The 8,363-nt window shown below is 37.3% G+C and overlaps 1 long non-coding RNA gene across 1 annotated transcript; it reads right to left on the bottom strand.

The window, feature by feature from the left end:
• On the bottom strand, positions 1–6,825 carry LOC146376505 (uncharacterized). Its single transcript, XR_014801823.1, has 5 exons — positions 4,350–6,825; positions 3,343–3,448; positions 1,134–1,239; positions 923–978; positions 1–675 (listed from the first exon to the last, which is right to left on the bottom strand). It is a non-coding gene; the product is annotated as an uncharacterized LOC146376505 (long non-coding RNA).
• Positions 6,826–8,363: the final 1,538 nt, after the last annotated feature.

Raw genomic sequence — 8,363 nt, 5'->3', positions numbered from 1 at the left:
TGAAAATATAAATAAAGTCTTTATTGGACAGCGCATAAAATGTCAAATTTCAAATATAACACCAAATATAACACCAAATGGAAACAGCTGGGAGGAGATCTGCATAAACAAATTAGGAACAATAAGTAATAGGAAAGAGAAAACAAAAGGTAAAAAAATGTCATTCCAATACAGCACTTATTAATTAAAACGAAAACCAAAAAACAATAACAATAACATCCAATTAAAGAAGAAACCACCAATTTCAATAAACAAACAAATATACCAGAAACAGGGGGTATAGTGGAAGCTGAACACCAGTAAACCATGAAACAACATATATATTAATTCTTTTCCCACAGTAACTATAATGTTAACATGTTAGGAAACAGGAAATAATTGAATAATCCTACAAACTAATTCAAATCAAAGCTGAATTTTAATGTTGTTAACAATACAGAAGCACACACAGCAACACAAACATAAATGAATGAATGAATAAATAAATAAATAAACAACGAATTAATATTATTGGAGACAACGATACAAAACACACATTTCAAAGCCTTAGTAAAATTCCCAGAGAACCTAACTGTCTGACCAGCATGCTTCACAGACAAATTTGTTGTCTGTGCTCTTGCGGGGCTTCTTTGCACAGCCCCTGTGGTACCACCGTGGGCAAATGTCACAGCCAATCTGAATTAGACAAAACAAGGAAACACAAGTATTATGTTAATAGTGTTATACAAAGAAGTATTTAAATAACAATTTTGCAAAATACTCAGATCATAAAGCAGTCCACCATTCATTACAACTACAATAAGTCAGATGATGTATTCACATAGTTTGTAACATTTTTAAAATTATATTTTTGTTTCGTGATTTTTTTTTATCATCTTTTTAGACTGAATGGGCTATGGACATGTAAAACATAAGCATTTACCCATTCGTTGTCACCATCGTGGTTCCCACAATAGTGGCATAGGTCAGTCAGGTCATCTTCAACAACAAGAAGCAATTACTTTAATTTTAATAATAATGAACTCTGTTTGCATGACTACATAATAAGATTATAGCAATAAAAGAACAATGTTAAAAACATGTTCAATATAACAGTTTGTAGTTTACTATTTAATTTATATTTGTAATGATACCTGTATTATCAAGAAGACATATTGCAATCTGTTGTCTCAGACTTGCAATACTTGAAGCAGAGTTCTCAAACTCTACTGGAACATCTTTTAAGATGCACTCTGCAAACTGTGAATAAAATATATAACAATGCAGTCATTATTTGAAGTAACATTTGCTATTCCAAAGATTGGAATCATATTTATTTTTAGAAAATCATAGTAAGTGCTTGTGTTGAACAAGAAAGAGGACACAAATGGAGACACTGGAAGAGACAGAGCAGAGACTAGAACCAAAAGCAAGTGATTTTATTAAGGCAGGTAAACATGACAAAACTCAAGCAAAGATGGAACAGGAGTAACAACTAAAGTGGGAAAATAATTATGAAAACTGTTATGAAACTATGCTAAATATAAACCAATTTAGACAACTATCACAGCTCCTTCCTGAAACATCCTTGCTGCAGGAAGGAGTGCTTTCGCAGATCATTCATCCCAACAGCAGTTAAACTCTATAACTCCTCAATGACGATGTCATAATTCACTGGACTTTGTGGACATCCATGGTCAAAATTAATGCAAAATGCACCTTCTCTGTTTATGGAGGTGTGCAGGTATATATGTATGTATACATATGTATATTTATTGTCTACGTGTGTGTTCATGTACATGTCTATACATATAGATATCTATTACTTCACAGGAACAGTAATGGTAGAATAGTTATGTTAAGCTATATAGTTTATGTCTTGGATATTTCCACAAGCACATCCATAAGCACATACTTTGTATGCTACCATTGTATAAAGTGTATTTTATATTTGTTTGTATTTATTGGTATTTTTGTATTTTCCTTCTGATACCTACCTACTTGATCTGAGGTAACACAAAACTTTCACCATTGTGTGATCAATAAAGTCTTATCCTATCCTATCTTATGTTATCTTATCTATGATGACTACAATGAGTATTGTGATGAGACGTGAAGGTAAAATACACAGATGACTTGACAGCAAAACAAAGGAAGAAAAAGGTCTGAGATACAGACAGGAGGTGATCATGGAAATTGGAAACATATAGGGAAACAGCTTAATGAAATGAAAATTATGACATCAATGTAGAAGAGTAAAATTAAGCACTAAGAAGAAAGAAGCACAGGACTGTCAAAGTAAAACAGCAAGTATAACAACATGCAGACATGACACGAACCAACAAGGGAGGCTTGACAACATGAAACACACAGACAAGAAATACATGTCATATTAACTAAATGACAAGAACTGGCTTACACAATGGGCTATAGATGATAACATTAACTAACATAACACTCAAGTAGTTTCCTTCGGGATAAATAAAGTATTAATCAATCAATCAATCAATCAAGTAATTCCTAACTGACTACTTACTTACTAACACAAGACTTAACATATTTTTTATATAATATGACAAATCGAAAATACAAGATTAATTCTAAGTCAAAGACAAAGCGTTATGCTAAATGTTCAGACATCGTAGCTGACATATGCATATACACTTACTGGACAATTTATTAGTTACACCTAAAAGGCTGCTCGTAAAGAGAAATACCTAATCACGTGCCAATCACATGGCAGACATGCATTGCGGCATGTAGACAAGGTCAAAATGAACTTCGGAGGTTGTCATTGAGCATCAGCATGGGAAAAAAGTAGACTGAATTGAATTAGAGCTTAGCATTAGGCTGAGCATTTGTGGAACTAATGATCTACTGAGATTTTCACACAAACATCTCACAACAGAATGGTTGCAAAAAAACAATTAATTTAGTGAGTGGCAGTTCCCCGGGACAAATTGTCTAGCTGATGCATACCAGAGAATGCATTGACTGCTACAGCTGGTAGAGGGACTACATAAACACAACATAACTGACCATTTACAACCAGGGATGGCAATAGAGCATCTTGCTCCAAGAATTGAGGAATTTCTAAAAGAAATTTGAAGTCCATGGATACTTAGAACATAAAATATTGAAAGCTGAAATCTTATAAACGTTTACTCTTACACCATGTAAGTAGTTATGAAGTTAACCTCATTGCCACTAACATATGGAAATTAATCTAAGTAATTGTGAAAAATATGTATATTTGATCATATAATTTATCATAATTTGTGGTCCAAGAGCTGGTCTTTATTGCTGCAGATTCTGCATGCCTTTTATTCATTATGTTTATTTCAGTCATGCTCTTACACATACCTTCAATACGTAGGCACCACATGAAGTTGCATCCTGTTGAATAGGATGAGGCAGTGTGTCACATGCCCATCTTGATGCATTAAGCCCTCTGTGTCTCATGAAAAACCTGAAAGACATATGTAGTAAGGATTAATAAGTTGTTCTGTATAAACGATTTACATGTTAAACCTAGACATGTAAGGTGCGTGTGGGGTACTGGTACAAGCCAGGGGAAGGACATCCAGCGGACATCTTGGCCAAATTAGAAAAACAAAACACCAGTGTTGTTGACCAGAAGGTGGAAACTGTGCTACAGTTGGGTAAACAAGGCACAAGAACTTACCTAACTACATGAACAGTCATACAGTGGGATACACAGAGGACAGCTACACAGGAGGAAATTACTAAATAATCTGGGAACCAAACATAATCCAACAACCCCAAAATATGACACTTTTCTCTATAGAATAAACTCAGGGTTACAAAGTGAGCTTTGAACATAAGCCATAATACAAAATCACAGGGACACAAGACAACTCAAAACAATTGGTCGATAGACCCAGGATCCCAACAAAATGTGTTTTTGATTAAATGAGGCATAACTTACAAACGTAATTACATAACTCATTTTAAAATACTGTATACACAAAAGGTGCAGTCCTCTGAAAAAGAAAAAGTTGAGTTTTCTAATTGAGAGATTTGTGATATTTCAACAAGATTGTTGAATACAATAAAGTAATATGCTTGGAATTCATACTTTTTAAAATATATTTTAAAAAATGATTGTCTTTGAGCGTATAACTTCTACATCAAAGACTTAAAAATAAACGGAATGTGTCAGCTTGTGTATATTTGGCAACATCCAGCAGCTCCAAAATGTGAGATGAGGATGCATTAGACAGATTATTTTAAAGATCATTGCAACTACTACAATTTCAAGGTAACTTATAATGTCACTTTCTGAGTTTTAGATGTTTTTCATCTACTGGATTTACATTGTGTTAACATATATGCAGAGACAAATTTACCTTGAAATGTCCTGGCATTGTTTGACTCTCCTTTTGCTTTCACCAAGTGGATCGAGAAACACGCTTCTCCTTTCTGCAGGTTTGATCACCTAAATGTTGAAGCACTAGAGTTACAAATAAATAAAATTGACGATGTACTTGTGTCTCGCAAGGCACACTGAATGCACTACTTAATTTATGCTTGAACATAAGATCAAGATGGGTGAGAAATGAATTTTAAAAAGACATACAATGTCTTAGTAATATGCTCTTATACATTGTCTCTCTTCTTGTGGCGCTGTCACTTGGTGTTCGCTCGCTCTGCGGTAGAGTATCACTTCCTGTTCCTGCTCAAACACAGTGGCGTTTCTGAGTAGCTTATTTGCTTAGCAATTTAATTAACAACTTTTAAATACAATCTTCTTTCATAGTATAATCTTCACGTGCTTCATCCGAAGCACACTCTCTGTGTACTCACTACCTAATTTATAGCCAAAGTATTCACTCACTGTCTCTGTACTGTTTCGCTAGCTTAGCTTAGCTCGTAGCCGACTCGTTAGAACCATGGCTACTTCACCTGTCCCTCCTGCACTTTCTTGCTCATTGTGTCAGATGTTTAGTTACTCCTCGGCCTCCTTTAGCAGTAATGATATCTGTAACAAATGTAGCATATTTGCAGCTCTGGAGGCCAGGATTACTGAATTGGAGACTCGGCTTCGCACCCTTCATTCACCCGTAGCTAGCCAGGCCCCTGTAGCTGGTGCAGCCGAAGATAGCGTAGGCCCCGCTAGCTGTTCCCCGGCAGACCCCAAGCAGCTGGGGAAAGAGGGCGGCTGGGTCACGGTGAGGAGGAAGCATAGTCCTAAACAGAAGCCCCAGGTACACCACCAACCCGTTCATGTGTCTAACCGTTTTTCCCCACTCGGTGACACACCCGCCGGGGGTCAAACTCTGGTAATTGGTGATTCTGTTCTCAGACATGTGAAGCTAGAGACACCGGCAACCATAGTCAATTGTCTTCCAGGGGCCAGAGCAGGCAACATTGAAGGAAATTTAAAACTGCTGGCTAAGGGTAAACGTAAATTCAGTAAAATCATAATTCACGTCGGCAGTAATGACACCCGGTTACGCCAATCGGAGGTCACTAAAATCAATATTGGATCGATGTGCAACTTTGCTAAAACAATGTCGGACTCTGTAGTTTTCTCTGGTCCCCTCCCCAATCAGACCAGGAGTGACATGTTTAGCCGCATGTTCTCCTTAAATTGCTGGCTGTCTGAGTGGTGTCCCAGAAACGACGTGGGCTTCATAGATAATTGGCAAACCTTCTGGAGGAAACCTGGTCTTGTTAGGAGAGACGGCATCCATCCCACTTTGGATGGAGCAGCTCTCATTTCTAGAAATATGGACAAATTTATTAAACCCCCCAAAATATGACTATCCAGAGTTGGGACCAGGAAGCAGAGTTGCAGTCTTACACGCCTCTCTGCAGCTTCTCTCCTCCTGCTACCCCCCCAAAAACCCATCTCCATAGAGACTGTGTCAGCTTCCAAAAAGACAAAAAACAAACTAAAAACCAGCAACAAACAACTTAAACATAAACAATTACAAAGAAAGAACAGTACAGTATCCACATCTGAACCAAAGAGTAAAACAGTGAAATGTGGATTATTAAATATTAGGTCTCTCTCCTCCAAGTCTCTGTTAGTACATGACTTAATAATTGATCAACAAATTGATTTACTCTGCCTTACAGAAACCTGGTTGCAGCAGGATGATTATGTTAGTCTAAATGAATCAACACCCCCGAGTCATTCTAACTACCAGAAACCTCGAAGCACAGGCCGAGGGGGCGGTGTGGCAGCAATTTTTCACACCAGCCTATTAATTAATGAAAGACCAAGACAGACTTTTAATTCATTTGAAAGCCTGATGCTTAACATTGTCCACCCCAGCTGTGAAACTCAGAAACCAGTCTTACTTGTTATCATCTATCGTCCACCTGGGCCTTACACAGAGTTTCTGTCTGATTTCTCAGACTTTATATCTAATTTAGTTCTGAGCTCAAATAAAATAATTATTGTGGGTGATTTTAACATCCATGTAGATGCTAAAAATGACAGCCTCAACATGGCATTTAGTCTGTTATTAGACTCAATTGGCTTCTCTCAAAATGTAAAAGAACCCACCCACCACTTTAATCACACTCTAGATCTTGTTTTAACATATGGCATAGAAACTGAACATTTAACAGTGTTTCCTGAAAACCCTCTCCTGTCTGATCATTTCCTGATAACATTTACATTTACAATAATTGATTACACAGCGGTGGAGAGTAGATTTTATCAAAGTAGATGTCTTTCTGAAAGCGCTGTAACTAAGTTTAAGAATATAATCCACCCACTGTTATCATCTTCAATGCCCTGTACCAACACAGAGCAGAGCAGCTATCTGAACGCTACCCCAACAGAGGTCGATTATCTTGTTAATAATTTCACCTCCTCACTACGTACGACTCTGGATACTGTAGCTCCAGTGAAAACTAAGGTCTCTAATCAGAAGTACCTGACTCCGTGGTATAATTCTCAAACACGTACCCTAAAGCAGATGACTCGTAATCTGGAGAGGAAATGGTGTGTCACAAATTTAGAGGATCATCATTTAGCCTGGAGAAATAGTTTGCTGCTTTATAAGAAAGCCCTCCGCAAAGCCAGAACATCTTACTATTCATCACTGATTGAAGAAAATAAGAACAACCCCAGGTTTCTCTTCAGCACTGTAGCCAGGCTGACAAACAGTCAGAGCTCTGTTGAGCCAACCATCCCTTTAACGTTAACTAGTAATGACTTCATGAACTTCTTCACAAATAAAATTTTTATCATTAGAGAAAAAATTACCAGTAATCATCCCACAGATGTAATATTATCTACAGCTACTCTTAGTACCATTGATGTTAAGTTAGACTCTTTTTCTCCAATTGATCTTTCTGAGTTAACTTCAATAATTACTTCCTCCAAACCATCAACGTGTCTTTTAGACCCCATTCCTACAAAACTGCTCAAAGAAGTCCTGCCATTAATTAATTCTTCGATCTTAAATATGATCAACCTATCTCTAATAATCGGCTATGTACCACAGGCCTTCAAGCTGGCTGTAGTTAAACCTTTACTCAAAAAGCCATCTCTAGACCCAGCAGTCTTAGCTAATTATAGGCCAATCTCCAACCTTCCTTTCATATCAAAAATCCTTGAAAGAGTAGTTGTCAAACAGCTAACAGATCATCTGCAGAGGAATGGTTTATTTGAAGAGTTTCAGTCAGGTTTCAGAGCTCATCACAGCACAGAAACAGCTTTAGTGAAGGTTACAAATGATCTTCTTATGGCCTCTGACAGTGGACTCATCTCTGTGCTTGTCCTGCTAGACCTCAGTGCAGCGTTCGATACTGTTGACCATAATATCCTATTAGAGCGATTAGAACATGCTGTAGGTATTACAGGTACTGCACTGCAGTGGTTTGTATCATATCTATCTAATAGACTCCAATTTGTGCATGTAAATGGAGAGTCCTCTTCACACACTGAGGTTAATTATGGAGTTCCACAGGGTTCAGTGCTAGGACCAATTCTGTTTACATTATACATGCTTCCCTTAGGCAGCATCATTAGAAGACATAGCATACATTTTCACTGCTATGCAGATGACACCCAGCTCTATCTGTCCATGAAGCCAGATAACACACACCAATTAGTTAAACTGCAGGAATGTCTTAAAGACATAAAGACCTGGATGGCCGCTAACTTTCTGCTTCTTAATTCAGATAAAACTGAGGTTATTGTACTCGGCCCTGAAAATCTTAGAAATATGGTATCTAACCAGATTCATACTCTGGATGGCATTACCTTGGCCTCCAGTAACGCTGTGAGGAACCTTGGAGTCATTTTTGACCAGGACATGTCCTTCAACGCACATATTAAACAAATATGTAAGACTGCTTTCTTCCATTTGCGCAACATCTCTAAAATTAGAAATATCCTG

The sequence above is a fragment of the Perissodus microlepis genome, chromosome 12 (assembly GCF_051167445.1).
Source record: "Perissodus microlepis isolate ML-2025 ecotype Zambia chromosome 12, ASM5116744v1, whole genome shotgun sequence".
Lineage (NCBI taxonomy): Eukaryota > Metazoa > Chordata > Actinopteri > Cichliformes > Cichlidae > Perissodus > Perissodus microlepis.
Note: the sequence above shows the minus strand (reverse complement) of the source record. Positions and strands in the feature narration are given on the sequence as shown.